A 21,853-nucleotide genomic window follows, 5' to 3' on the forward strand; every position below is an offset into this window, starting at 1 on the left:
CCGCGGCTGGACTGCCGCGTATAAATTGTCGCTCCAGGTTGTCCACCTCTTGAGTAGCACGCGAGCAGCAGCTTTATTTATGTGTAGGTGAGGACGGGGATCCGCTTGTAGACGCCGCTCCGTAATGGATCTGCCCGACGCGTTTCGAAGCTCCATCTGCTTCTCTTCAGGGGCTTTAATGGAAGCGGTGTGCGCACCCGCTACACTTCTCCATTTTCATATAACTCACCCGCCGATGGGAGGCTCCAAGTGGGCCCGTCCTCGATCCCATGTACGGCTGCTGCTTCACTGCCGTGACCCCCACGTTAACGGGGTGGTGCATACTCCGCGGCTGGACTGCCGCGTATAAATTGTCGCTCCAGTGTAGTGCTTCGAAACGCATCTGGCAGATCCATTACGGAGCGGCGTCTACAAGCGGATCCCCGTCCTCACCTACACATAAATAAAGCTGCTGCTCGCGTGCTACTCAAGAGGTGGACAACCTGGAGCGACAATTTATACGCGGCAGTCCAGCCGCGGAGTATGCACCACCCCGTTAACGTGGGGGTCACGGCAGTGAAGCAGCAGCCGTACATGGGATCGAGGACGGGCCCACTTGTGGAGTCCATACAGGACTTGATTGTGTGCTTTCCGCACTACACTTCCCAGAAGCCTCATTGGAGCCTCCCATCGGCGGGTGAGTTATATGAAATTGGAGAAGTGTAGCGGGTGCGCACACCGCTTCCGTTAAAGCCCCTGAAGAGAAGCAGATGGAGCTTCGAAACGCGTCGGGCAGATCCATTACGGAGCGGCGTCTACAAGCGGATCCCCGTCCTCACCTACACATAAATAAAGCTGCTGCTCGCGTGCTACTCAAGAGGTGGACAACCTGGAGCGACAATTTATACGCGGCAGTCCAGCCGCGGAGTATGCACCACCCCGTTAACGTGGGGGTCACGGCAGTGAAGCAGCAGCCGTACATGGGATCGAGGACGGGCCCACTTGTGGAGTCCATACAGGACTTGATTGTGTGCTTTCCGCACTACACTTCCCAGAAGCCTCATTGGAGCCTCCCATCGGCGGGTGAGTTATATGAAATTGGAGAAGTGTAGCGGGTGCGCACACCGCTTCCGTTAAAGCCCCTGAAGAGAAGCAGATGGAGCTTCGAAACGCGTCGGACCGAGCCATTACGGAGCGGCGTCTACAAGCGGATCCCCGTCCTCACCTACACATAAATAAAGCTGCTGCTCGCGTGCTACTCAAGAGGTGGACAACCTGGAGCGACAATTTATACGCGGCAGTCCAGCCGCGGAGTATGCACCACCCCGTTAACGTGGGGGTCACGGCAGTGAAGCAGCAGCGGTACATGGGATCGAGGACGGGCCCACTTGTGGAGTCCATACAGGACTTGATTGTGTGCTTTCCGCACTACACTTCCCAGAAGCCTCATTGGAGCCTCCCATCGGCGGGTGAGTTATATGAAATTGGAGAAGTGTAGCGGGTGCGCACACCGCTTCCGTTAAAGCCCCTGAAGAGAAGCAGATGGAGCTTCGAAACGCGTCGGGCAGATCCATTACGGAGCGGCGTCTACAAGCGGATCCCCGTCCTCACCTACACATAAATAAAGCTGCTGCTCGCGTGCTACTCAAGAGGTGGACAACCTGGAGCGACAATTTATACGCGGCAGTTCAGCCGCGGAGTATGCACCACCCCGTTAACGTGGGGGTCACGGCAGTGAAGCAGCAGCCGTACATGGGATCGAGGACGGGCCCACTTGTGGAGTCCATACAGGACTTGATTGTGTGCTTTCCGCACTACACTTCCCAGAAGCCTCATTGGAGCCTCCCATCGGCGGGTGAGTTATATGAAATTGGAGAAGTGTAGCAGGTGCGCACACCGCTTCCGTTAAAGCCCCTGAAGAGAAGCAGATGGAGCTTCGAAACGGGTCGGGCAGATCCATTACGGAGCGGCGTCTACAAGCGGATCCCCGTCCTCACCTACACATAAATAAAGCTGCTGCTCGCGTGCTACTCAAGAGGTGGACAACCTGGAGCGACAATTTATACGCGGCAGTCCAGCCGCGGAGTATGCACCACCCCGTTAACGTGGGGGTCACGGCAGTGAAGCAGCAGCCGTACATGGGATCGAGGACGGGCCCACTTGTGGAGTCCATACAGGACTTGATTGTGTGCTTTCCGCACTACACTTCCCAGAAGCCTCATTGGAGCCTCCCATCGGCGGGTGAGTTATATGAAATTGGAGAAGTGTAGCGGGTGCGCACACCGCTTCCGTTAAAGCCCCTGAAGAGAAGCAAATGGAGCTTCGAAACGCGTCGGGCAGATCCATTACGGAGCGGCGTCTACAAGCGGATCCCCGTCCTCACCTACACATAAATAAAGCTGCTGCTCGCGTGCTACTCAAGAGGTGGACAACCTGGAGCGACAATATATATATATATATATATATATATATATATATATATATATATATATATATATATATATATATATACATATAAGGCTCCTCACTACCAGAGAAAGAGAACAGGAGGGACACATTGGGGAAACTGGAAGATTCGTTTATTAAAACACCGGAGGCATGACGCGTTTCGGGATGAGTCCCTTAATCATATGCCAAACATCGCTAGGTGGCGCCTGTTGCTCTTTAATGATCAATTTTACTTCGATTGGTCGAAGCCCAGCTGAGTCAGTTGATTTCTGGAACGCCTCATTGCAGCCTCGCTCTGTAGACTGCATTACCCAGAGAGCACCATCTTGGCTCACAGGTAAGCGTTTTCCTTAGACTCTTGATACCCCAAAGTGAGTGCTGGTGATCGTGACAGAACATGTATTGGTGCCACTTAAATTGTCACGATGTCCTGGTCTTAAAACTCTTCTCCTGAGTCCCCTTTTACGTCTCACTGCATATACCCAAGTCCTTGCGGTACCGGAGACTCTGCTGCAGTAAACTGGCCTCTCCGTGCAGTCACAGACTGTTTTAACAGCGGTATCACGTTGTCCTGGGATGCGGGGCCAAAACTTTATCCAATACCTTGGAGACAGAAACGCCGTGAAGCAGTTGCCCTTGAAGTTTTGGTCACAGTCGAGACAGGTGCCCCAAGCGCGCCAGGGCCAACGCGCAAAATCTGCATATAAGGCTCCTCACCACCAGAGAAAGAGAACCGGAGGGGCACATTGGGGAAACTGGAAGATTTGTTTATTAAAACACCGGAGGCATGACGCGTTTCGGGATGAGTTCCTTAATCATATGCCAAACATCGCTAGGTGGCGCCTGTTGCTCTTCAATGATCCATTTTACTTCGATTGGTCGAAGCCCAGCTGAGTCAGTTGATTTCTGGAACGCCTCATTGCAGCCTCGCTCTGTAGACTGCATTACCCAGAGAGCACCATCTTGGCTCACAGGTAAGCGTTTTCCTTAGACTCTTGATACCCCAAAGTGAGTGCTGCTGATCGTGACAGAACATGTATAGGTGCCACTTAAATTGTCACGATGTCCTGGTCTTAAAACTCTTCTCCTGAGTCCCCTTTTACGTCTCACCGCATATACCCAAGTCCTTGCGGTACCGGAGACTTTGCTGCAGTGAACTGTCCTCTCCGTGCAGTCACAGACTGTTTTAACAGCGGTATCACGTTGTCCTGGGATGCGGGGGCCAAAACTTTATCCAATACCTTGGAGACAGAAACGCCGTGTAGCAGTTGCCCTTGAAGTTTTGGTCACAGTCGAGACGGGTCCCCCAAGAGCGCCAGGGCCAACGCGCAAAATCTGCATATAAGGCTCCTCACCACCAGAGAAAGAGAACCGGAGGGACACATTGGGGAAACTGGAAGATTTGTTTATTAAAACAGCGGAGGCATGACGCGTTTCGGGATGAGTCCCTTAATCATATGCCAACCATCGCTAGGTGGCGCCTGTTGCTCTTCAATGATCAATTTTACTTCAATTGGTCGAAGCCCAGCTGAGTCAGTTGATTTCTGGAACGCCTCATTGCAGCCTCGCTCTGTAGACTGCATTACCCAGAGAGCACCATCTTGGCTCACAGGTAAGCGTTTTCCTTAGACTCTTGATACCCCAAAGTGAGTGCTGGTGATCGTGACAGAACATGTATAGGTGCCACTTAAATTGTCACGATGTCCTGGTCTTAAAACTCTTCTCCTGAGTCCCCTTTTACGTCTCACCGCATATACCCAAGTCCTTGCGGTACCGGAGACTCTGCTGCAGTGAACTGGCCTCTCCGTGCAGTCACAGACTGTTTTAACAGCGGTATCACGTTGTCCTGGGATGCGGGGGCCAAAACTTTATCCAATACCTTGGAGACAGAAACGCAGTGAAGCAGTTGCCCATGAAGTTTTGGTCACAGTCGAGACGGGTCCCCCAAGTGCGCCAGGGCCAACGCGCAAAATCTGCATATAAGGCTCCTCACCACCAGAGAAAGAGAACCGGAGGGACACATTGGGGAAACTGGAAGATTTGTTTATTAAAACACCGGAGGCATGACGCGTTTCGGGATGACTCCCTTAATCATATGCCAAACATCGCTAGGTGGCGCCTGTTGCTCTTCAATGATCCATTTTACTTCGATTGGTCGAAGCGCAGCTGAGTCAGTTGATTTCTGGAACGCCTCATTGCAGCCTCGCTCTGTAGACTGCATTACCCAGAGAGCACCATCTTGGCTCACAGGTAAGCGTTTTCCTTAGACTCTTGATACCCCAAAGTGAGTGCTGGTGATCGTGACAGAACATGTATAGGTGCCACTTAAATTGTCACGATGTCCTGGTCTTAAAACTCTTCTCCTGAGTCCCCTTTTACGTCTCACCGCATATACCCAAGTCCTTGCGGTACCGGAGACTCTGCTGCAGTGAACTGTCCTCTCCGTGCAGTCACAGACTGTTTTAACAGCGGTATCACGTTGTCCTGGGATGCGGGGGCCAAAACTTTATCCAATACCTTGGAGACAGAAACGCCGTGAAGCAGTTGCCCTTGAAGTTTTGGTCACAGTCGAGACGGGTCCCTTAAGCGCGCCAGGGCCAACGCGCAAAAGCTATATATATATTTGTTTAGGTTTCTATGTGTAGTTAGTATATGTCTAGGATGCAGTTCATGTTTGTGTTGTACTGAGCTATTGAGTTATGTGCATTAAAGGGGTGGGGGTTGATGTTTAACTTGTCATGTGTGAATAGTGGATAAGGTAGGTTAAGTTTTAGATAAGTTAGTTAGTTTTTGTGGATAACTCATTATCCAAATCAATATATTTATAATTGTTCTCTAGTTGTATATCACTTATTTGTCATGAGTTGGTACTTTTGCGTTAGTTGAGTACATGATGTACAATTTTTCCTCAGATCACTATAGTTATATGTTGCATTGTCAGAGGTCTCTGGAAAACTGTAATTTGTCTTCACATTTGAGGTATGTATGGGACCATTCCCATACTTTAGACAATGTAAGTGGGGCTCAGTATTTCACATTACACACAGCATAAAACCAGTAATCTCCTACTGTAGCACCCTGTTTGAAAGGGACTGGGTAGGTAAGTGTTTACATTGAGGTTTTCTTTTAAGAATGGAGCTCCGTGCCTGCATTGTGACCTCAAGTGCTGCATAGCACAAACGCAAACAACCTTGCAGCATTGTGAAAGGTGGTTGGCGATGTTGTGTGGATTTTAATTGTGCAACAAGTAACACCTGCTAGATAACACCCATCATAATTTGATTCACTTCTTGCTTAGTGTGTCACATCATGCAACTGACTAAGAAAATGCTGACAACAATATTTCCTTTGCATATGTCTCCCATTTACCCCTCCCAGTGGTCTTCTACATATGCGAAAGTTATATGTGCAAATGATTTGACATGTGGATGCACTTACACTCAACACATGTGAGGCGTCCCTGGGCCAATGTAACATAAGTCATCTATTTGGGCCTGGGTTGCATTAATCAACACCTATCAGTATACAAAGGGGGAGACAAGGTGCACTTGCATGTCTTGGTCATTCACAGCATTGGGATGAATTTATTTATCCTTCTGTGGCATATATACTATGCTAATCCATGAGGACTATGGGTATGGCTATTTGTCTAGTATTGGTACTACAATCCAGAGTTTTGCATTGTTGATTATCTTTTCTGTGAGCAGTGATGTTTTCACATTTTGAAATGATGTGGTCATCTTTACATTGCAACATTGATGTTGATATTTGTTATAGGGTTTTGTCTAGGCCTGGGCAAAGCTTGAGGAGTCGCACTCGAAGGAATTCCACTGAATCACTGATAAACTCCGCTCAATTCTGTAGGGTTCCGCTAGCTTGTGGAGTTAGCAAAGCAATAATACACCCTTAAGGGGACATCTGGCAAGAGTCTTTCCTTTGCACTCCTTACCCATTTATAAACTCCTAATAGTGGTACCTCCACACAGTATGGGGCACACATGATCACACATGCAGAACACTAGCTAAACAGTGCTCAAATATTACACCCCTAATAGTTGAGTGCATGTATTTGTTTATGTCTGCGCATGCGTTAGTCTAACAGTTCTTTTCTCTTACCTTGTTTTACCTCATCCAGTCCTCTATATCCTGAATGCTGGGGAATTTCCCTCCTGGTCTTCGCACTACCGCCTGAGATGTCAGCAGTGGCTTCAGATCGGCTTCTTCAATCTCTAGATCTTCCTCTTCTTGTAGCTGATCCATCTTCTCTTTGCCATTGAAACTACCTCCTCTTCCACCACGCCTTCCTAATTGCATTCTACTGTTGTGCTCCAATCCTCCAACTCCCCGGTGTTGTGAGCACGGGAATATTGGTAGCGGATTGGTGGAATCCTGGGCAGCCCAGCCTAGTTTCATTCGCTGTATTTATTCATTTTATATTTGTAAACTGTACATGCTGAACTAGGGGTGAGAGCATGCAGGGAAACTCCACCAGCGAAGAGAGGTTCTTTGCTGAACTTTGCATTTCAAGTATAGCGCAGAGTGGCAAAACTCAGTAAACTTCGCCGTCAGAGTGCAGAAAACCACCCCCTCTTGTTTTGTCCTCACATGCCTCACAATTTCCATTTATAGCTAGTAAGTGTGTTACAGTTACAATATGCTTGTAGACCTTTGAGTAGCAACCAAATAAATCTCAATATCCTCCTTTCAGAAAATCACTTCCAGAGGTTCCTGCATACACATTCCGACATGAGAATGTTTTAATTTTTTAGAAAGCTTTGCAAACACATATGTCAAATCAAAAAAGTATTATGTGTAATACATTAGTTTACATATTTATATATGCATAGTGTGATCAATGAGGAAAACATTGACATCATAGGGTGTCACATAGGATTTAGGGGCACAAGTAAACAAAATAACATCCAGCACAAACAAAGAGTATTGTCCTGGGTTACAAAGAAGGTGTATCATGTCTTATACAAGACAGATCAAAAAACTGGCCAAGGTGCATTCACAAATGGTTATCTGGATACTTTTATTTCAGAAACTGGGGAACTCTGCATCTTCCTTATCTGATGGGTGGTCTTCCTCCTCTGAAAGTTCTGGTGTTTGAATGGGAGGCAGCTGATTGATGGTACCAGACTCCCATGTTCCCAACAACATTTGAGAGTGCCAATAAGGCAGCATGGTAGTCACTGGCAAGGGTTTGCTAGTTAACCAACAAGCAACAACTTTGATATGGAGTACACTTGTTCTTGCTATGATAGAATCTATCTTGGCCTCCAAGGAATGGATGGATGTACAAATGGCCCCCAGCTGCCTGACAACTTCACTGCATCATAACACCAGCAATGTCAGCTAGGGACTCATCAATCCCACAGAATCAAGAGTCGGTGTCGGTGTTAGCCTTTGACAACATCTTATTAGGAATCAGACACCTACGGACTCCTTCAAGAGTGCCTGCTATTGTCCCCATCCCAGACCAGACCTCATTAGCCATCCGCTGTCTGACTTCTACCACTCAACACTGAAAAGAAACTTGGGGGTACTCTCCTGTACTCTCATAGGTTGATGGTCCGTGTCCAATGTGTGTCTGTTCATCTGGAAAAACAACAATGTTGTCTTCCTTTTCAAATTAAGGAGATGAATTGTCAAAATTGTCCAGGAGCTGATGGATGGTGTCTCCATCTATGGCGGGCATGATGGTGTCTTCAACAGGTTGGGCATCACGGACAGACTAATCTCACAAAGGTGTTGTTTGTCCCTCTGGAAAGAAATATAAATATATTAAGAAATACTCTTAATGATTAATTATGACAAAAGTGACTTCTGTATTTTTCTTAACTTTCAAGTACACATGGAAATGTGGAACAAATGTGTCTACAAGTGTATGTGGCAATGTGGTATAGTTAGTTTTTACATGGGAATACATGTACGTTGTTCACACAACCTCAGTATTATTTGTGTAGATTTCAGACAACACAACACAGCTCCAGAGATTTCTCACCAGCCCTGCCTCAAAGAATGGGCCACCCTTTATATGTTTCTGCTGTCTGCTGCAATGTTGCAAATGTGTCTTCTTAGCATCACTGCAGAGACCATTACACCATGCATTAAGGTTGCCTGCATTTTCTCTAGCATCTGTTTGTGGCCCAGCACTGCCAAAACATGTAAAATATTATTACACCTTAGATTATCCTGCAATTTGCCTTTCACACAGAACTACACATCAAGCAGCCTTGCTGTACAGTCCTGCATGCATAGTGCACATTATTGGGCCCTAAGGTTCATCTTTCACAAACATCCACACAACTCTGGAGGGCAAGCCTTCTTGCTGCACTGGATGTAAGGGGTAGGTCCTGCACATGTCATTATCCAACTTTTTCTAACATTTTTAATTTTGTAGCACACACACACAGTCAGCTCCAGACTCCACAACACTGAGAGCACATGAGCATCTCTGAAGTGGATAACCTCCTTCATAATTGGTAGTTTGCAACAGCTCATTCTCACTCTATACCCTCAGAACACAAGGTGCTCATCTGTAGAGTCTGGATAATTGCTTCACTCTGGTCCACTCTCTTGCCTGTACTTGACCCCTCTGGCAATCATCATTCAGACCCAGGGACCTTTTTTAAACTGGTGATACCCAGATCATTCAGTAACTCTGAGGAGACACCAACAATATCAACAGTAGTTACATTATCCATTGAGAAACATGACTATACCAACAAAAAGAAATACACTGTTCCCCAGAAGGGAGTACTATACGGAGTAACCAAGCGGAGAAAGCAGCAAGGGGGGAATCCCCCTTTCGGAACTGAAACCCTCACACACCCAGCAAGCTAGTTGTCATGCTTCATCATAAGGGTTTTGCTCCTCGTCAGACTGGCGCTGCAATGTCTGACGAGCACCCATGAAGGGGCTCTTTGTCGGAGATCTTTTGTTCCTGCCAGTTGGTGCATGTGGCGTGAGGGCTTCAGGGAAAGTGTAGACGTGTGTGAAAACGGTGAAGATTAAAAAAGGTTAGTGAATCCACGTCGATCATTATTGACCACCTTACTAAAAACAGTGAGGCGAAAATACACGCTGGTGCAAAAATCCAGAAGTGAGTGTTCTACCTAAAGGTCGACATGTTTCATGCTTTGGGAGCAATTCATCAGGACCTACAATGAAATAGTGCTACACAAGGAGGAGGGGCCGAATACTACCTTCCTCTTGAAGTAGGAACGCAGGCTGGATGGTCCTGCTCTGTCTAAGTGGGACCTAAGAGAGGGTGACATAAAGGGTGGAAAGGTTACCTCTCAGGGTACTCTGTGGTCAGTTAAGGCCACCACGGCTTGGTTACAGTGTATCAATCAACGAACAGGGAGTGTAGAGACGCCTGCTCTGTTCAGTCGAATTTAAGGGTGAAAGGTAAATGTAAACAAGTAAAAAGTAATTAAAAACTAAGCAATGGCAATATGTACTACTAACTAAGGGTTACTGTAAAATGGTGACAACAATTAAAAGTGGTAAACTGTTACTTGACAATCTCACCCTACTAAGACGAAAGATGGGCGTCACCGGTCTTCTGTAGTGTGCTGGCACACAAGTGGTAGGTACCTGTTAGACCTCACATCCTTGGCGTGGTTATTCCCCCATCTTTTGCCTCTGACTCATGTATTTTTGATGCTGTGCTGGATTTCGTTTTTGCTGGTTTAGATGCTGAACAGTGTCAGAGGGTAAGTGCTCCCTCTGTAAATTGTCATATTGATTGAATATACCTGATTGGCATATTTGTATCACCATGAAGTCCCTAGTAAAGTGCACTGTGTGTGCCAGGGCTGGTGATGACAGATGCTACTAGTGGGCCTGCAGCGCAGATTGCGCCACCCACATGAGTAGCTCTAAAATGGTGTCTCAGGCCTGCCAGCGCAGGGCCTGTGTGCAGTCAGTGGACTGCCATGCCCGCCTGGCCAGTGTCCCCCCTGGCTGGGCGTAACCCTCTCCTGTCTGTGCACATCAGCCACCCCTATGGAAGGCTCCAGGTACCCCCCTGGGCAGGGTGCAGTGTATGGATAGGGGAGAGCATGTACTAGTGCAGGTAACATGCACTGGTGGAGAGCAGCAGCCACTTTGTGTGCTCACTGCTGTAGGGCTGTAAGGCTCCCTAGGGTAACATGGGGAGTCTGGTCCCATTGGACCCCAGCCTATCTCCCTATAGGAACAAGATGGAACATCAATGAAAGATATCCCTGAACTCAGAATTAAATGTCACATCTTTTAGTGAAGGTTGTTTTTGGATCCTGGGGTTGAGAATAGCACTTTTAGAAAGTGGCTGTTCTTTTGTATAAACCTTTCTGTGTGCTTGGACCTGTGTGTGTGGAATGCCTGCGTGACAGGAGCTGCAGGGCCCCGGAGGGGGTTGGAGTCAGCCCAGGGGTGAAAGGCGACATCTGTTGCCCGGGGAAGGGGAGAGAGAAGCGCCTGATAGTGCTGGGCTGTGCCTGCCTGACCACCGTGCTGGCTAACTCCCCTGCCGGCCTGCTGTCACCTCTGGCCCTGAAGCTGTCAGGAAGAAGAACGCCAGAAACATTCCAGAGCCAAGGACCCCCTTGCACCAAGGACTTCAAAGGCGTTTAGGGGTATAAGGGAAGGACCCTTTACTACAGTAGATTAGATTCTGAAATTCCACAATCAAGAAGGACCCTCGGCTGGAAGGAGGACGGCGAGAGAACTAGAGGAAGATTGCCTTGCTGTGTGCTCTAAGGGCTGACCTGTTCTGCTGTATCACTGGAAGCTGAGGAGGAGAAAGGGACTTTGCTGTGGGCTGTGTCCCTGCCTGCTTGAAACTAAAGAGACTTTGCTGTATGCTGTGTCTACAACTTGAATCTCCAAGGGCCTGAGAAGAGCTGGCTCCCTGTCTGCAACCCAGGAACATAAAGGTTGCTCAAGGCTACAAGGATCTGCTGTGCCCCCCCTGAAGCTGCTGTGTGGCGAGGAGATCGTGAAACCGTGTGGTTTGCCTGTTTAGCGCATTGGCTGCTCTCTACTGCTTGAGAGCGCCGCGCTGACCCCGCCTGCTGCATTGCCAAAGTCGACGTGTTCATCGACACGTGTGTGGGGCAGACCGGAGACCTGTGAGCCTCTGCAGCGCAAGGAGCGCTGAAAAACAATTGCTGGCCGTATCACCGCCGCTGCCCGGGGTCAGAAAACCTCTGAGAGAAGCGCCATCCTGATCGGCGCTGAACTGGCGAAGAACGAAGCCGCCGCGCTCCCATTGGTGGAGGGAGCCGAGCCCCCTCACTAACGCCGCGACGGGATTGGCCCGTGCGGCGCAGCGTCATCAGCAGTGGTGGGCCGTGATTGGCCGGAGTCGCGGAGCGTCATTGTTTACTTTCCCGGGAGCCGCGCTGCCATTGGCTGACTCCCGGGTGCTGTGGAGGCTCGCCTGAGGAGCCGCGAGGGGATTGGCTGCCTTCGCTGAGGCAGCCGAAGAAGCCGAGGAATCAGCGCGATCACCGCCGGGCCCGGGAAGAAGTGACCTGACCTCGCCGAGGGATTCTAGAAGCGTCCCGCACCCCTGGCCTGCCGTTCTACACAAGGTGAGCCTCACCCCCTCCCCCGCCGCTCGTTGGATTGTCGAGAGCGGGCGGGAGAAGGCAGGGGACCGGCCGGGGCGGGGACGCGTGCGATCTGCACAGCCTGGGGCTCCTGAGTCCCAGGAAGGCGCGAGGCTACACAAGGGGGGAGAAAAGAGTCCCCGAGCCTCGCGCAGAAGCGCATTGACAGCGCTTGGAGTCCTTAGGAAGCTTGAACCCTGGCATTTGTTTCTTTGCTCATTTTTTTAGAGCGCCTACATTACCGAACACTGGCATTGGTTTGGGACTGCTCGTTTTTAGAGCGCATCAGTTAGAAATCAGGGGCATTATTTTTAATACCTGATTAGAAGAGACTAGAGACATTGTTTTTGAGAACTTCCTGAAACTAAGTACCACCATTAAGATTAAGTGCCTCATTTTTCTAATGAAGTGATTATCGTGCAACTGCTGATTTACCTTGCTGAAACTAGATAAAGTTATATATTTTTATAAAATATACTTACCTGTGTGGTCTCAGTTTGTGGTGGATTGGGGATTATTGTTGTGTTAAGTGCAAATATTATCCACGTTGCCTCTGTTTAGCCTAGACTGCTCGCGCCATGCTACCTTGAGGGTGAGCGGGGGGTTATCTCAGAGGGTTATTCCTTCACCCTGACTAGAAGCAAGGGTCCCTACTTGGTCTAAGGTACTTACCTGTGCCAACTAGAGACCCCCAGTTCTAACATTGGTGGCAGCGGTGGGATTTTGAACTAATAGTTGCACTTGACCGGCAGTGATTTCTTGTACATCACTAGTCTAGTTTAGCAGCACAGGTTGCGCAAGATTTTGTCTTTTTGGTGAAACCTTTTTGTGGAAAAGGTTAGGAAGCATCATGTCTTTGAACGCGGCAAGCGTGAGAGTAGAATTGGAAGTGGAATTCGCAATTCAGGAGTTGTACAACTACAGAAAGGATCTCCTGAAACAATTCTGCAAACAGCTTGGATGCCCAGTGAAGGGCAGCGCAAACAAGGAAGAGTTACAGAAATCTCTGAGGGCCTGGTGGGAGGCCAAACATGTTGTCTCAGAAGAAGCTACTGAAGTGGACGGCACACAGGAGAATGTTGTTTTGCTCAGTGATTTGCCAGCGCGGTCAGCATCTAAGGCTGGCAGCAACCATTCCAGTAGGGTTATTTCTCCAGAGGAGCTGGAGGATAATCAGAGAGCCAGGGCTCATGAGATTGAGCTTTTGAAACTCAGAGCAGACGCCGATGAGAAGAAACTGCGCCTGGAAGTTGAGAGGGAGGCGCAGGAGAGAGCGGCGCAGGAGAGAAGGCATGCTCTCGCTTTGGAGGAGAAAAAGCTCCAATTGGCTCATGAGAGGAGCATGAAGGAGTTGGACATCAAATATAAAGAGAGGGTGTCCAGTTCTAATGGTGGCAGCGCACAACCAGTACAGGCGGGTAAGGTATACATACCAAAGGATCTGGTACAGAATTATCAGAGGGGTGAGGATATTTATGCGTGGTTCAGAGCGTATGAACTTGCCTTAAAGATGAATGAAGTGCCTGAGAGGAATTGGGGAGCAGGATTGTGGAAGCATTTTGAGGCCTCTGGGAGGGATGTTTTGGCACCCTTAGACGCAGAGGATGCTTTATCCTACTCCGCCATGAAGGAGGCTTTGTGCCTCAGGTATGGGCTCACTGCTGAACAGTACCGCCTGAAGTTCAGGAACTTCAAGAAGCTTGATTCAAGTACTTGGGTGGAGTGTGTGAGTATGTACACGCGTGCACTGGAAGGTTGGATGAAGGGCAGCAAGGTTACTGATTATGTGGGGTTGTGTCACTTGATTAGTAGGGAGCACTTAAGTAGTTTATGTGTCCCAGAGCTGCGCCAGCATCTTTTGGATAGCAAGTTAACTGATCCCAGTGAGCTTGCTAAAGAGGCGGACCGGTGGACTAGCACCAGGGTCCACAAGGGGGTGGTAAGTACCCCAGCCAAGGGTGGACAGGGTCCCCAGCAGAAGAGTGGGGGGGACACGGGTAATCAAAAGGAGTCTTCTAAAGGGCCCCAAACTGGTTCCCAGGAGAAGGTGTCTCAACCCCCCAAGTCTAAGAAGTCCTGGCCCCGTAAGGGCAAGCAGGACAACAGGCCCCCGCCTACCTGCTTTACATGTGGGGAGGTGGGGCACATTGCCCCCAAATGTCCAAAGAAACCTCCAGCACCCTCTGGTGCTCCAGCACCGGCGTTGGCCAGTGTAGCTTTGGGAGGGGATTTGATTTCTAGTGGGGAGGAGGGGTTAGCAGTGATGACCCTTGTCTCTTTAGGAGACCAAGAGATGGCCCAGGAAGCCTTGCTGCCCTTAAACACTAAGAAATATGGGCAGAAGGTGACCATCAATGGAAAGGAGATAGAAGCTCTGAGAGACACCGGGGCCAGTGTGACATCTGTCCGGTGTCAATGGGTGTCTGAAGAGCAGATCATTCCCAATGTACTCCGTCCTGTGGTGGCAGCTGACAGTTCAGTGCGCTACTGCAAGTTGGCACGGGTTCCATTTGAGTGGGGAGGAGTCTCCGGTACATTGGAAGTTGTTGTAAGTGATGCCTTGCCTGTAGATTGTCTATTAGGTAATGATCTGGAGAGCTCTCCATGGAAAGATGTAGAGCACAGGACTCACTTGGAGATGTTGGGTTTGCCTGCGTGGATCTGTGTGTCCACCAGGGCCATGACAGCCAGAGAGGGCGGTCTAGCGGAGCTGGAGCCTGGAACAAAGGCCCAGGAACCTACCAAGAGAAGAAGGGGTAGAGGGCGCGGGAAACCGGCCCCCACTGTTCCCACGGTCCAGGAGGAGGCAGACCCAGAGGGGGATGCCCTAGAACCTACAGGGGAGCAGGTGGCCGAACTAGGGGAATTGCCTGAGCTGTCCCAGTGGCAGCAGGAAGGTGGTCCCTCCAGGGAGGAATTTCGCCAGGCTCAGAAGGAGTGCCCTTCTCTCGTTGGTGTGCGGCAGCAGGCTGCCGACCAGGCCGCAGGCCTGGGGTCCAAGGAGCATTTGATCTACTGGGAGGATGACTTACTTTATAGTGAGCCTAAGTTCGCTGAGCCCGGTGCAGCCCGAGTGCTGGTAGTGCCCGAGCGCTTCAGGAACTTCCTACTGGGTCTGGCTCATGACGTGCCTCTCGCAGGACATCTGGGGCAAGACAAGACCTATCACATGCTTGTCACCCATTTCTACTGGCCCCAGATGAAGAAGCACGTCGCTGCCTTTTGTAAGTCTTGTCAGACTTGTCAGGCCAGTGGCAAGAGCGGAGGGAAGTGCGTGGCACCCCTCCAACCCTTTCCCGTGGTGAGCACCCCTTTTGAGCGGGTGGGCATTGACATCGTGGGGCCCCTGGATCCCAAGACATTCCTAGGCAACAGGTTTATCCTGGTCTTGGTGGACCATGCCACACGGTATCCGGAAGCCATCCCGCTCAGGACGGTCACAGCCCCCGTGGTGGGCTGTGCCCTGATGGGGATCTTTTCCCGGGTGGGATTTCCCAGGGAGGTGGTCTCAGACAGGGGGACAAACTTCATTTCAAGGTATATGAAGTCCCTGTGGGCGGAGTGTGGGGTGACATACAAATTCACCACTCCTTACCACCCTCAAGGAAATGGTTTGGTTGAGAGGTTCAACCGCACCTTGAAGGGCATGATCATGGGCCTGGAAGAGCCCATGAGGCGGAAATGGGATGTCTTGTTGCCATGCCTGTTGTTTGCCTACAGGGAGGTGCCTCAGAAATCCTTAGGGTTCAGTCCCTTTGAGTTGCTGTATGGCCACCCTGTCAGAGGGCCTCTTACTCTGGTGAAGGAGGGGTGGGAGAAATCCCGTGGGAAAACCCCTCAGGATGTGTTCAGCTATGTGCTGGCCATTCGCAACCAGACCAAGCGCTTCAGGAAGCTCGCTCAAGAGAACCTGGAGGCTAGCCAGGAGGAAATGAAGAGGTGGTATGACCAGAACACCTCTCTAGTGGAGTTCCAACCTGGACAGAAAGTGTGGGTAATGGCGCCAGTGGAGCCTTGTGCGCTCCGTGACAAGTGGTCTGGGCCATACGAGGTGGTGGAGCGCAAGAGCGAGGTTACCTATTTGGTTAACCTGAAGACTCCCAGGCAACCCCTGAGAGTGCTACATGTGAACCGCCTCAAACCTCACTTTGAGAGGACTGAAGTGACTATGCTCATGGCTACAGATGCTGGAGGGGAGGAGGATAGTGAACCTCTCCCTGACCTCCTGGCAGTCAAGGAGCAGGATGGGTCGGTGGATGGTGTGGTTCTCTCCCCCACCCTGACCCCAGAGCAGCAGAAGGACTGTCGCCAAGTCTTGGGTCAGTTCGCCCCCCTGTTCTCCCTGACCCCAGGTGTCACCAAGTGGTGCGTCCACGATGTGGACACCGGTGACAACCTGCCTGTGAAACAGAAGTTTTACAGAGTGGCTGACAAGGTCAGGGCTAGCATCAAAGAAGAGGTTTCTAAGATGTTAGAGCTAGGGGTAATTGAGCCCTCCAGCAGCCCCTGGGCTAGCCCAGTAGTCTTAGTGCCTAAGAAAGCTGCTACACCTGGTGGTCCCCCAGAACTCCGTTTCTGTGTGGACTACCGCGGGCTCAATGCGGTCACCAAGACTGACGCGCACCCCATCCCCAGAGCTGATGAGCTGGTAGATCGGTTGGGAGCTGCCCGGTACCTGAGCACTTTTGATTTGACTTCAGGTTACTGGCAGATTGCCTTAACTGAGGGGGCTAAGGAAAGATCAGCATTTTCAACACCCGAGGGGCCCTTCCAGTTTCGTGTCATGCCCTTTGGGATGAAAAATGCCCCGGCCACATTCCAGAGACTGGTCAACCAGGTATTAGCAGGGCTGGAGGAATTCAGCGCAGCATACCTGGATGACATTGCTGTGTTTAGCTCCACATGGGAGGAACACTTGCAACACCTCTGCGCAGTGTTGAAGGCTCTGCAGAAGGCAGGCCTCACTATCAAGGCCAGTAAGTGCCAGATAGGGCAGGGATCTGTGGTGTACTTGGGACACCAGGTGGGGAGCGGCCAGGTGGCGCCCCTACAGGCGAAGATTGAGACCATTCTGGCTTGGGAACCCCCCAAGACCCAGACTGAGGTGAGAGCCTTTTTAGGTCTCACCGGGTATTACAGACGGTTTGTCAAAGGTTATGGCACCATTGTGGCCCCTTTGACAGAGCTGACATCTAGAAATCAGCCCAGAAAAGTGAATTGGACTGAGGCCTGTCAAACTGCTTTTGACACCCTCAAAACTGCCATGTGCACAGCACCGGTGCTTAAGGCACCTGACTTTTCCAGTGAGTTCATTGTGCAAACTGACGCTTCAGAGCAAGGCGTGGGAGCAGTACTCTCACAGATCAATGAGGAGGGCGAAGACCAACCAGTGGCTTTCATTAGTAGGAGGCTACTCCCCAGGGAACAGAGATGGAGTGCAATCGAAAGGGAAGCTTTCGCTGTGGTCTGGGCTCTGAAGAAGCTGAGGCCCTACCTGTTTGGGACTCACTTCCGTGTTCAGACCGACCACAGGCCCCTCAGATGGTTAATGCATATGAGGGGCGAGAATCCAAAACTGTTGAGGTGGTCCATTTCCCTACAGGGGATGGACTTCACGGTGGAGCACCGCCCTGGTACAGAACATGCCAATGCGGACGGTCTGTCCAGATTCTTCCGCCTTAGTGATGAGGACTCCCAAGAGGTTGGGTAGTTCTCCCCACTTTCAGCTGGAGGGGACACGTGTTAGACCTCACATCCTTGGCGTGGTTATTCCCCCATCTTTTGCCTCTGACTCATGTATTTTTGATGCTGTGCTGGATTTCGTTTTTGCTGGTTTAGATGCTTTGGACCCTCTGCCACTGCTGAACAGTGTCAGAGGGTAAGTGCTCCCTCTGTAAATTGTCATATTGATTGAATATACCTGATTGGCATATTTGTATCACCATGAAGTCCCTAGTAAAGTGCACTGTGTGTGCCAGGGCTGGTGATGACAGATGCTACTAGTGGGCCTGCAGCGCAGATTGCGCCACCCACATGAATAGCTCTAAAATGGTGTCTCAGGCCTGCCAGCGCAGGGCCTGTGTGCAGTCAGTGGACTGCCATGCCCGCCTGGCCAGTGTCCCCCCTGGCTGGGCGTAACCCTCTCCTGTCTGTGCACATCAGCCACCCCTATGGAAGGCTCCAGGTACCCCCCTGGGCAGGGTGCAGTGTATGGATAGGGGAGAGCATGTACTAGTGCAGGTAACATGCACTGGTGGAGAGCAGCAGCCACTTTGTGTGCTCACTGCTGTAGGGCTGTAAGGCTCCCTAGGGTAACATGGGGAGTCTGGTCCTATTGGACCCCAGCCTATCTCCCTATAGGAACAAGATGGAACATCAATGAAAGATATCCCTGAACTCAGAATTAAATGTCACATCTTTTAGTGAAGGTTGTTTTTGGATCCTGGGGTTGAGAATAGCACTTTTAGAAAGTGGCTGTTCTTTTGTATAAACCTTTCTGTGTGCTTGGACCTGTGTGTGTGGAATGCCTGCGTGACAGGAGCTGCAGGGCCCCGGAGGGGGTTGGAGTCAGCCCAGGGGTGAAAGGCGACATCTGTTGCCCGGGGAAGGGGAGAGAGAAGCACCTGATAGTGCTGGGCTGTGCCTGCCTGACCACCGTGCTGGCTAACTCCCCTGCCGGCCTGCTGTCACCTCTGGCCCTGAAGCTGTCAGGAAGAAGAACGCCAGAAACATTCCAGAGCCAAGGACCCCCTTGCACCAAGGACTTCAAAGGCGTTTAGGGGTATAAGGGAAGGACCCTTTACTACAGTAGATTAGATTCTGAAATTCCACAATCAAGAAGGACCCTCGGCTGGAAGGAGGACGGCGAGAGAACTAGAGGAAGATTGCCTTGCTGTGTGCTCTAAGGGCTGACCTGTTCTGCTGTATCACTGGAAGCTGAGGAGGAGAAAGGGACTTTGCTGTGGGCTGTGTCCCTGCCTGCTTGAAACTAAAGAGACTTTGCTGTATGCTGTGTCTACAACTTGAATCTCCAAGGGCCTGAGAAGAGCTGGCTCCCTGTCTGCAACCCAGGAACATAAAGGTTGCTCAAGGCTACAAGGATCTGCTGTGCCCCCCCTGAAGCTGCTGTGTGGCGAGGAGATCGTGAAACCGTGTGGTTTGCCTGTTTAGCGCATTGGCTGCTCTCTACTGCTTGAGAGCGCCGCGCTGACCCCGCCTGCTGCATTGCCAAAGTCGACGTGTTCATCGACACGTGTGTGGGGCAGACCGGAGACCTGTGAGCCTCTGCAGCGCAAGGAGCGCTGAAAAACAATTGCTGGCCGTATCACCGCCGCTGCCCGGGGTCAGAAAACCTCTGAGAGAAGCGCCATCCTGATCGGCGCTGAACCGGCGAAGAACGAAGCCGCCGCGCTCCCATTGGTGGAGGGAGCCGAGCCCCCTCACTAACGCCGCGACGGGATTGGCCCGTGCGGCGCAGCGTCATCAGCAGTGGTGGGCCGTGATTGGCCGGAGTCGCGGAGCGTCATTGTTTACTTTCCCGGGAGCCGCGCTGCCATTGGCTGACTCCCGGGTGCTGTGGAGGCTCGCCTGAGGAGCCGCGAGGGGATTGGCTGCCTTCGCTGAGGCAGCCGAAGAAGCTGAGGAATCAGCGCGATCACCGCCGGGCCCGGGAAGAAGTGACCTGACCTCGCCGAGGGATTCTAGAAGCGTCCCGCACCCCTGGCCTGCCGTTCTACACAAGGTGAGCCTCGCCCACTCCCCCGCCGCTCGTTGGATTGTCGAGAGCGGGCGGGAGAAGGCAGGGGACCGGCCGGGGCGGGGACGCGTGCGATCTGCACAGCCTGGGGCTCCTGAGTCCCAGGAAGGCGCGAGGCTACACAAGGGGGGAGAAAAGAGTCCCCGAGCCTCGCGCAGAAGCGCATTGACAGCGCTTGGAGTCCTTAGGAAGCTTGAACCCTGGCATTTGTTTCTTTGCTCATTTTTTTAGAGCGCCTACATTACCGAACACTGGCATTGGTTTGGGACTGCTCGTTTTTAGAGCGCATCAGTTAGAAATCAGGGGCATTATTTTTAATACCTGATTAAAAGAGACTAGAGACATTGTTTTTGAGAACTTCCTGAAACTAAGTACCACCATTAAGATTAAGTGCCTCATTTTTCTAATGAAGTGATTATCGTGCAACTGCTGATTTACCTTGCTGAAACTAGATAAAGTTATATATTTTTATAAAATATACTTACCTGTGTGGTCTCAGTTTGTGGTGGATTGGGGATTATTGTTGTGTTAAGTGCAAATATTATCCACGTTGCCTCTGTTTAGCCTAGACTGCTCGCGCCATGCTACCTTGAGGGTGAGCGGGGGGTTATCTCAGAGGGTTATTCCTTCACCCTGACTAGAAGCAAGGGTCCCTACTTGGTCTAAGGTACTTACCTGTGCCAACTAGAGACCCCCAGTTCTAACAGTACCTTAAGAGGAAAGGGAGATAAGGTCAGGGTCAACGTCTAAGGCACTGCTGTCTGGATGCCGTGTACTGCCAGCAACATTGAGGGAGCGTTATGTTAGCCCCGGTAGCGTAATATCCAGACTCGCATTGCTCCTGTGGTAAGTATCAGGGGATCCGCCTACTGAAATGCAAACAGAGCGGTCGCGTACAACCACGGAGGCCCCGCGTCCACCCCATCCTGAGGGAATGACGAGGGTGGCGCGCAGAACCCCCGGGGCGGCAGCTCCCACCCGGCGCATATCGCGGACGTGGCTGTCAGGTACTCACGAGGCAATAGGAAGGTTGAGTACCGCGTCCGTATGGCAACAAGAAACCTGCACTCAAGTGAAAGCGGCTAAGAGGCGACACAACAGAAAGTATTACAAACTGAAGCCCCCCCTGGGGGACACGCTTACCTCTCCGCAGGTGGGACCACACCGCAACACCTACCCGCACGTCAGGGTCAGGGAGAAGCCGGGGCGGTGTGCGTGTCGGAATCCTTGCCTTTTAGCTGCTCGCAGTGAATCTCCCATGACCCCGTGTCACATGGAGGAGGAGTGTGCGAGGGCCGCGCAAGCGCGGAGGAGGGGCCTGCATGGCGAGGCTCCGTTATAATGCTAGTCTGCTCTCAAACCAGAAGCGGCAACTATATTGAAGTGTGTATGGTGCTGCTAAAAAGGTAATAAGTAGTCTAAACCAAGTCTTAAAACGCATTCAAATAATGCTAGGCACGAAACCTTCAGCTTCCAACCACCACAAACACCTGTCCATCATCCTGGACACCTACCTCTCCATGAGACATACCATTTGCCACAATCACTACTACATGCTTTCACATTGTTTGCATGGTCAGACATTTCTTCATATAGCTCCCTCCTGACTCCTGTAATACCGTCCCTCACGCACTCATCGCATGTAGACTGTAGCACATCAATGCCCTCCTCTACAGCATCTCTGCACACCTGCTACACAAGAGGAAAACTATACAACACACCGTTGCCAGACTACCACTCAGCCTACATTGTGACACTCTTGTTAGAAAGGGTGAATACAATGTCAATGAATACCATGATATGTGCAGGCATGACAATTGCAATACCAATAAAGGCAATATCAACGTATGCCATAACCTGTGCCCGCAGGACCATCCCAATACCTATCAATGCAATGCCAATGTATGACATAAACTTTACTCATACAGCAGCACTAAAACTGGCAATGAGGATATAAATGTATGTCATAATCCATGCACAAATGACGATTCTGTCAAGAACATTGTCAATGTATGTTATGACCTAATCAAACATAATCGTGTAAATACCAGTAAAAACAATGTCA

The sequence above is a fragment of the Lissotriton vulgaris genome, chromosome 6, assembly GCF_964263255.1.
Source record: "Lissotriton vulgaris chromosome 6, aLisVul1.2, whole genome shotgun sequence".
NCBI classification, from domain to species: Eukaryota; Metazoa; Chordata; class Amphibia; order Caudata; family Salamandridae; genus Lissotriton; species Lissotriton vulgaris.